Genomic DNA, 9,060 nt, shown 5'->3' on the forward strand with positions numbered 1-9,060 from the left:
ATTAAGGATGCGTCCCTATTGATTTCAGTAGTTTAGAGATATATACAAAATGGAAAAAAATCATCCGCCACAAATATAGAGTTGTGTGTTTGTCCTTAGCTTATATACATTAGTACTGCTAATATCATTTTTAGAAGTTCTTCTTTCAAATTAGATGGATACAGATTAGACAAAAAACTGTAGAAGGAATGGAGACTAGCGCTTTGTCGGTTCCAAATTATTACTGTGAGAAATTATTAGAGATTCCTACCTGCAGAGACAGCAGGATGGGGTGATTTAAGACCGGGGTTGCAAGTCATTTGAATGTTATGGTGATATGAAACTTGTAATGATAATTGAAGATTGTCGTTGAAACAGTCATAAATTATGTAAAAGAGTCTAAATTGTAAATATCTTTAATTTATATATAAATGTCTTTATCGTGAAATTAATTGAATAACATTACTTTAACAGCTTGTTGTAATTTACGTGCGAGATTAGTGATTCGGTTTAACTTTGTGCCTGCCCATGATACAGTATGACATAAGTGACTGCAGAAAAATAATGTTAACTGCTCAAAAATGTTTGGCAGTCACTTCAGTTTTTCTTAATATTGGGAGTGGCCACGTCTAAAGAGGGTAAGACGTACTGCAACCTCGTCCCCAGGACTTGACTATTTCTTAATACAAATCAAAAGCCTGTACGAATCAAAGACAAGAATACATAACTTTTGATGCAATAGACGTTGATACACATGCTTCGCAGTTTAATTTTTTTTAAAACGCATTGGCGAAAGTGGATAGACCAATAAGAACTCTGTGAAATGGTCTATGGATAGGCTTGGTTCCGCAACAAAGAAGATCTGACTTTAAAAATGTTTAATGGAGACAAATCAGGAGTGCTAAAGTAAGCAATAGGCAACTTCCCAGCACATTTTCACCCTTCAATGCGGCCATCGGCGAATGTTTGCTAAAAGGAAGAAGTGCAAGGGCGTGTAAATAGTCACTTTAAAAAAAAAAGAAGATGCACATTATTGGCAAGGGAACATTTTATCTCTTCTAATAAAAAATTTTCCAACATGTGCAAGAAGTTAGTTCTCGCGATATTGAAGTCGGTACATTCTGGTTAGTTTAATATAGAAATAAGTTAATGGAAATGGAACAATAAACGCTGCCTTGTTTATTTTCATTTTTTGTACTGTTTTTATTCTAGTAATCTTTGACTATGGCTGCACCGTCTTCCGCAACAGTGATACTTGATCGGTGAAATTTTCTTTTGAAAATGAATATTAATGATCAGACCTTCTCTTGTAAAAAGGGAGAATTGTGCTTTTAGAGGTATTAGGGTGTTTTAGCAAAGCGACGCGAACGGCAAGACGACGCCATTTTTTGTCGTTGTGGCTCACCGTTAGCGTCCTCTCTCAATTCAAAATGGCTACAAGCAGAAGTTTGAAATCGGCAAGAGATGCTCTTGTTCTCTGTTATGCTTCAAGTTTACTCGATGATATAGAATTTGCAGTTCTGTATGATATGAACGAATCAAGAGAAATCTTTCCGTACTGGAAATTTCAAGAATTTGATTTGGATACGTTAGACGAGGCAGAATGCCACACAGAATTGCGATTCTCATCACAACATATATACGAACTTGCTAGATTACTAGGAATTCCAGCTAGGATAGTGACCCCGCAGAGAATAACATGTAGTGGAATATAAGCGCTATGCATCATGCTAAAACGATTAGCAACCCATGCAGATATAGTGATATGGTACCTTTTTTGGAAGAGATCAAACTGAGATATGCATAATATTCAATTATGTTCTCAACTTTCTGTATAATAATCATCATCATAGATTAGAATCATGGAACCAGTGGTTTTTACAACCAAGAATGTTACAGCTTTATGCCCAGACCATCCATGACAAAGGTGCTCCCTTGCATAACTGTTTTGGTTTTATAGATGGCACAGTTATACATATATGCCGACCTAAATTGAACCAAAGAGTTGTATACAATGGACATAAAAGGTTGCATGCGCTCAAATTTCAAAGTATAGCCCTTCCTAATGGTCTCATTGGAAACTTGGCTGGCCCGTTTGAGGGAAGGAGACACGATAGTACAATGCTATATGAATCAAGTCTTCTTCAAAACCTTCAGAGAGTAGCATTCCACAATGGACAACCGCTATGTGTTTATGGAGACCCAGCTTATCCCTTGAACGTTCATTTGCAATGTCCTTTTCAAACAGCAAATCTAACTCTAGATCAACAAATGTATAACAAAGCCATGAGCAAAGTGAGGATAAGTGTTGAATGGCTTTTCGGAGATGTACGAAATTATTTCAAATTTGTAGATTATAAAAAGGGCTTGAAGCTTGGACTCTCGCCAATTGCAGAATGCACATACATGCTTATATGGAAATATTGTGTCAGAATATTTTGATTTACGACCGCCAACCCTGCAGGAATACTTTCAATGAAAAATATTGTTCTTTCTTATAGCTTATGTATATCATGAATAAAACAATCTATAATATAAAACATGTATGTCATGTACAAAGATGTGTAAAATATGCATAGTAATAACAGAATATGATGCATGAAAAGAAAAAAAAACTGTATAATGATATGTGTAAATAATAGGCTCTGTGTGTAAGACTATTTTAGGAATCATATAAACAAAATGACTCAACATAAATATATCTATATACAGTAAAACAAGTCTCTTGAATCACATTACATATCCTTCCTCACCAATGCTTGAATCAAAGCTAATGTTTGCTTTTGTTGTTGGGCCATCATGGTCTGAAACTGCTCAGACTGGCTCTGCGATTGCTTAGCGAATAATTCCAACACATCATTAGTATACCGCTGCTGATGCAACAACATTTGCTGGAATTCGTTTCTTGCATTAGTATTTGACTCGATTTCACGTGTTTTCAGTTCTCGATCACTTTCGATTTTTTCTTTCAAAAACGATAATGTATCAATATTAGATCTTCTGGTCTTCTTTTCCTTTGCAGGTTCATCTTCATTTTTTCGCTTTTTGGTCTCCTTAAAAGTTTCCATAGCAGTTGAACGTATGTCAAGAGCCTTCTGTTTCTCTTGGTTTTCTATTTCATTTTTTGCAGATTTTTCTTCCTCTTTTCTCATCTCAGAGTCTGCACTCATATCCATTAAGTCTTGTAACAGTATTTCACTTTCAGTGGGTTCAGAACCAGCAATTCCAGTTGCTTTTTTTCTGCATTATTTTGTGCAGAAAATTTCTTCATAAGATTTGTTATTCTATCTCTGACAGCACGTGCGGTGACCATAAAACCATCAATTGCATTAAGATTTGTGGCAACAGCCTGCCAATCATTCGATCTCTCTCTAGAACCAGAATTTTGTGTGAATAAACCACTGGCCGCAACTTCTCTCATCATAAGTACATCTTTAGCTTCAGTCCACCGCATGAAATCTATATATGTAAAAATACAGAGAAATGATTGAAGAACATACAAGAAGCAATATTTTCATAGCTAGTCCTAGCTGGGTTATCTATATGCCCTATGCCCTCAGGAAACTCAGGAATAGACATTATCAAGAACTTTCACTTTCCACAACGTTTTCCAGCAACAAATTTGACTTTCGTTTTCATCCTTCGATGAAAAAAGATTGTAAACATTCTTAAAGTTTCTCAACAAACATACAGAAAACTTGTTTGTACATTCAGTACATATACTGACTTAAAATTAATTGAAATAAAGTCAATATACATTTTTTTACTTACTTTTTCTTGCCTAATGAAGAATTTTCCGCAGCCATTTTATCCAGGTTTCACCAGAACGCCAAAGCAACACTTTTGAGGTCGTGAACGCGACTCCACGATAGGGGACGCACAGATTTTTGTAGATACCAGTCCCTTTTTGCTCAGGTGATTCTCCCGATCGAAGTCCGCGTCCTCTTGCTAAAACAGCCTATTGTCTCTAGAGGAGTACAACCTCTAGCTTATTTCCAAAGACCTAACAGGTTGAGTTCATCATTGCGGTGGCCTGCCACCTCTTTGTAAATTATTTTCTTATATACTTCACTATAGTCTGATTTCCGAATGTACCGGCAATTCCATTGCACCTTGCAGCTTCCCAGCTCCGCTTAAATCAACGGTGCAAAACAGAATTGACAACAAGTTTTCCGTCATCGCAATTGTGAAGACCTTAATTGAGTCTTTAAACATGCCAATCATGAAATTAGTCTTAAGCTGTTGCAATTGCGACCACCAAGCTTTAAGTCAAAGTTTGTGGTGAGATGATCCTCGCATGTGCGGCACACTAGTATAATAATCGCGTGAAAATAACATTGATAGGCGGCTAGTATATCATTCCGAACGGCTTCAACTAATCATTCCCATCAAAGTTCCATAAATAATTAGGCTCATTTGATTTATAGTGCCTTTTTTCAACCTCTATGCTTTGCGTGTGGATGAGCCTTCAGAATAAAAAAGATCTCTTATAGTTTTCATGACTAAAGCACATGGCGCGAAATTCTTTTTTGTGACTCAATCTATGCCACATAGTTCTGTAGGCAATAAAACTTGCTTTTTCGTCGATTTCATGCCAAACTGCATCAACAACACCTGCGAGATGTTCCTTTGCAAAAAAATTTTTTGGATTTTTTTCTTTAAAGTCGTTTGTCATGAAAGTGATAACAGTAATGGACCAAAACAATGGCTTTATTCAGCATAAAGAACTTTAGTATATGTTAGTAGTACAGTATATAGATCTAAAGAAATAAAACAAAATATAAGTGAGGAAGCACAACAATTTCATAACATTCTCCCACAGTTAAGGGTTCACTGATCGTCTTCGAAACCATACATCTGAGGTTTTCTGATCGTACGTTAGATCGTCTTAAATTGTTTTCGAGTTCTTTTTCAACTTCATCTGGCCGTATCTCTGTTACTTCTACAGTTTCTTTTTGAGCAGTTTTCTTTGGAGCAATGTCTACATCTTCGTTAATTTTTGGAATTTCAACGCTGTTCGTTTGGTCTTTCACTTCAGAATCCCTTAAACAGGGTGCTAAATCAGAAAGTGAAACAGTAGATTCTCGACCATCGTTGTGTCGAAAGTGAGCATGAGTTGGGTTGACGTGGGTCAGCTCTACCTCTTCAACCAGATCATCATGTTTGCTAGAACGTACAAACTTGCGCAGGTAGACAGGACCTGGAGATAACCATGAAGGCATTGAGGTTCCTTGTTTTGATTTTTGATTGAATTTAAAAAAAACGTTCATGTGGTGTTGCATTTGTTGCTGTTGATAACAAGGAACGAATTGAATGCAAAACATCAGGTAATACTTTTTCCCAATGTGTAATCGGTAAGTCGGCAGATGATAGGGCTAGTATAACTGCCTTCCAGATAACACCGTGATAACGTTCAACCTGACCATTAATGATGGAATGATAAGGTGTGCTGTGGTTTGTTGCGATCTTTCGACTAGTTAGGTACTTGGCAAGATCTGACGACATAAATGATTTTCCTCTATCTGATTGTGTATATCCTGGCATTCCGCATAAGGTAAAGATTGAATTGAGACATTTAATGACAGTAGGAGTCGAAATATCTGGACAAGGCATCGCAAACGGAAAGCGAGAATACATCAATAACAGTCAAAATATACTTGTTTCGAGTAATTCAAGGTAAAAAACCTTTGAAATCGCAAGTTCCATTCTCCATGTCTGTATCTTATTGGTCTTAATTTTGGTACGCCTTCGGTTGTCAAAATATACTTGTTTCGGGTAATTCAAGGTAAAAAACCTTTGAAATTGCAAGTTCCATTCTCCATGTCTGTATCTTATTGGTCTTAATCTTGGTACGCCTTCGATTGTCAAACATTTAAGATACAGATCGTTGATCGGTTACTAAAGTAAAGTGTTGACGTGACAGTAGGTGATTCATTTTTCTGACAGCTTCAATGATTGCGAGGGCTTCCTTCTCAGCAGTAGAATACCATTTTTCACTTTTAGATAACGTTTTGGACATGAAAGCAACTGGTCGACCATTTTGATTAAGCGATGCAGATATAGCAGTATCAGAAGCATTACACTCGACTTCAAATGGCGTATCTTCATCGATTAAGGCTAGTACTACTCTTCGAAGCTCTGTTTTGATAGCGTTAAAAGACTCAATAGCAGCTTTGTTTAATGAAAAAGTTTCGGTTTCTGCCAGTGGACAAACTTTGAGAAAATTGAGGTATCCACTTGGCATAGTAAGCGAACATACCAAGGGCTCGACGAAGAGATGCAGTACTTGAAGGTGGTGGAAATTCCAATAATGGACGTAATCTTTCTGGGTCCGGCTGGATACCTTTGTCACTAATTCTGTACCCAAGAATGTCTATTACTGGAGAATATTGAATAGTTTTTGGCCCATTAAGTGTTATGTTCCTCTTTTTAAACATTCAACATTAAACATTCGTATCATTAATTTGTTTACCAGTGATAACAAGATTTGGCTGTGTTCCACAGAATTCGAATATTACATTCTTATGCTGTTTTTGGAAACCGTATCCAAGGATAACATCACTGCACAGGTTCTGAAGTATATCTACTTTGACATTCTCGTAGACATGGTCATTTAACGATATGGTTAACGTACAGCTTCCAAGAACTGCATACTGCATCGAGGTTAGTGCCATGGACACCTTTTTTCCGAAGAAGTTATTGGGATGTTTAATGATTTAAAAGCTTTCTCGCTGATAAAATTATCGGAACTACAAGAGTCGATTAGAGCGTCCAATGTGGTAGCATTAATAGTGACTTGTACTGAAGCATGACAAAGATTGGATGGGGAAGCAGCTGATATGGCACAAAGTATTGGAGAGTAGATAGCTGACAAGTTAAAATCCTTGGCTTTGTTTTTAGTTGACTGACAAGTGCTTGAGAAATGTCCGGTTTTGGAGCAATTATAACAAGTGGCGTCTCGAGCTGGACATAATGATCGGTTTGCATGCACATTCTTAAAGTCCAAAATTTCGTCGTAGGTAAATCCTTTTCTGAAGTGCTGTATACAACATCTCAAAACTTTCCTTACCACACATTAACCAGTACTTATTTTAAAATTACAACTCAAGAATTCCGTTAATTTTTTAAAATATAGCGCAGAGCATGTGTTGATAGAGCGGGTTAACATCTACGACGGTTTTTTTTAATAACTCCTTATTGCTTTGTTATATGGCTATGATACTTACTGAGTTTCAATATTTATCTATTTGACACCTGCATGCTAAATTTTTAGGTCCCATACCTTTCAGAGGCTTTGATATTGGCCATTACTCGAAACTACCCCTAAAAATCTCTATGAAATCCTTATAATGGCGAAAATATAATAACTCCTCTAAGGATTAACCTTAGAACTTAAAACTTGCAGCACAACTTTGTTTCATCAAGAAGAATCATTTTGAATCCGAAAATTGGCAAAACCGGATTTTCGGGCAATTTTTGGCAATTTTTCATCCGATCCATGTAAAAACCGGAAGATATGTTACATAACTTTTATTTAGCTTTCAGAAACTTCAAACAGAATGTAAAAATTCGCTCTAGAGCAAAAGTAATAAAATTTTAAACAGATAGTGGCATTTTTAACAATTTTCAAGCTTCTGATGACGTCACAGAAAATGTGCCGACGCAAGCAAAAATTTATTGCCGCCATTTTGTTCCTTTTATGACGTACTATAAGTGTGCTAAGTTTGATTCAATTTAAACAATCCTATGAAAAGTTATTGAGGGGGGGGGGGCGGAGGTATGTTCAAAAAAACCCCTGACCGAATAGGGTTAAAGAAAAAAAGCTAAAACAAACTTTTACACTTTGCAGAGAGAGTTAAATCACTTTTATTAACATAACTCTAATATATAGAAAATATGGATATCGCAAATGCATATCCTTCAATTCCTCACCGTCTTATCTTCTTTGCTCTTCAGCGGTACAGTGTTCCACCACCTTGGATTGCTTTTATTAGAAACTACTACATTGGTATCTACAGTAAATCATTTTCTGAATACGCACCAAGTTCTTGGCATAAACACATGCGAGGCATATTTGCTATATTTAGTGGACACTTGCTCCTAAGGGATTCGAAGGATCCATTGGTTTCAGTAGGCTTGCCAATATTAAAGGCGGGTAAATGGAGTGTATTGGGCACAGTTAGGACGGCTGAAGCTGAAATGACGGTTAAATCCATAATAGGTTCACCTCAACATGGTAAAAGTGGCCTAGGTATGCATCCCAACCCTAAAGTACCCACAGTCAAGGGATGTTACCCTTACAGAAGATTGGGAACAGAAACTGCTAGAGACATCGATACAGCAGACCATATAAGTAAAGCTATGCAGTTACAAGTGCAAGGGTACTGGACCAGATGGGAGAATTACATTAAAAACGATCTCTCCTGGAAATCCTTGCTGGGCATGCCCCCAAACTTGCTTGCTTTTTGTTTAGGCTCTACCTACGATGTTCTCCCATCACCAAGTAATTTGAAGAGGTGGCGTTTGTGCACTGAAACCTCCTGTTTCTTATGCGGTAAGCAAGTGTGCACCACAGCCCACGTCTTAGGTGGTTGCAAAACTGCTCTTACACAGGGTCGGTTTACATTTCGCCACGATTCTGTTTTGCGTCTACTTTTAGAGCTTTTTACTGAGTTTACTACTTCTATCTCTTCCCCGGTAAAGCAACTAAACAACATCAATTCAAAGCATGTGCTCGTCCCCATAGTAAAAAGTCTAATCCCATAGGTCTCTTACATCTCGCCTCCGATTGTTTGCTTCTTTCTGACTTAAAAGGTGGATTTGTTTTCCCTGGTCATATCGCAATAACATCGCTTAGACCAGATCTTGTCATGTACTCTAACAACAGTAAGCGTCTAATTTTAATAGAGCTTACCTGTCCATGTGAGGAAAATATGGAAATCTGGCATTCAAAGAAGCTTTCGAAGTATTCACCCTTAGTTAGTAATGTTTATAGAGGGTCTTTAGTTCAATTACCTTGATTCTGCAGACTATCCTTGTAAAAAGAGAGATCTTGCACTGAATATAGATCTCTAGAGGGTG

The sequence above is a fragment of the Hydractinia symbiolongicarpus genome, chromosome 12, assembly GCF_029227915.1.
Source record: "Hydractinia symbiolongicarpus strain clone_291-10 chromosome 12, HSymV2.1, whole genome shotgun sequence".
Classification (NCBI taxonomy): Eukaryota; Metazoa; Cnidaria; class Hydrozoa; order Anthoathecata; family Hydractiniidae; genus Hydractinia; species Hydractinia symbiolongicarpus.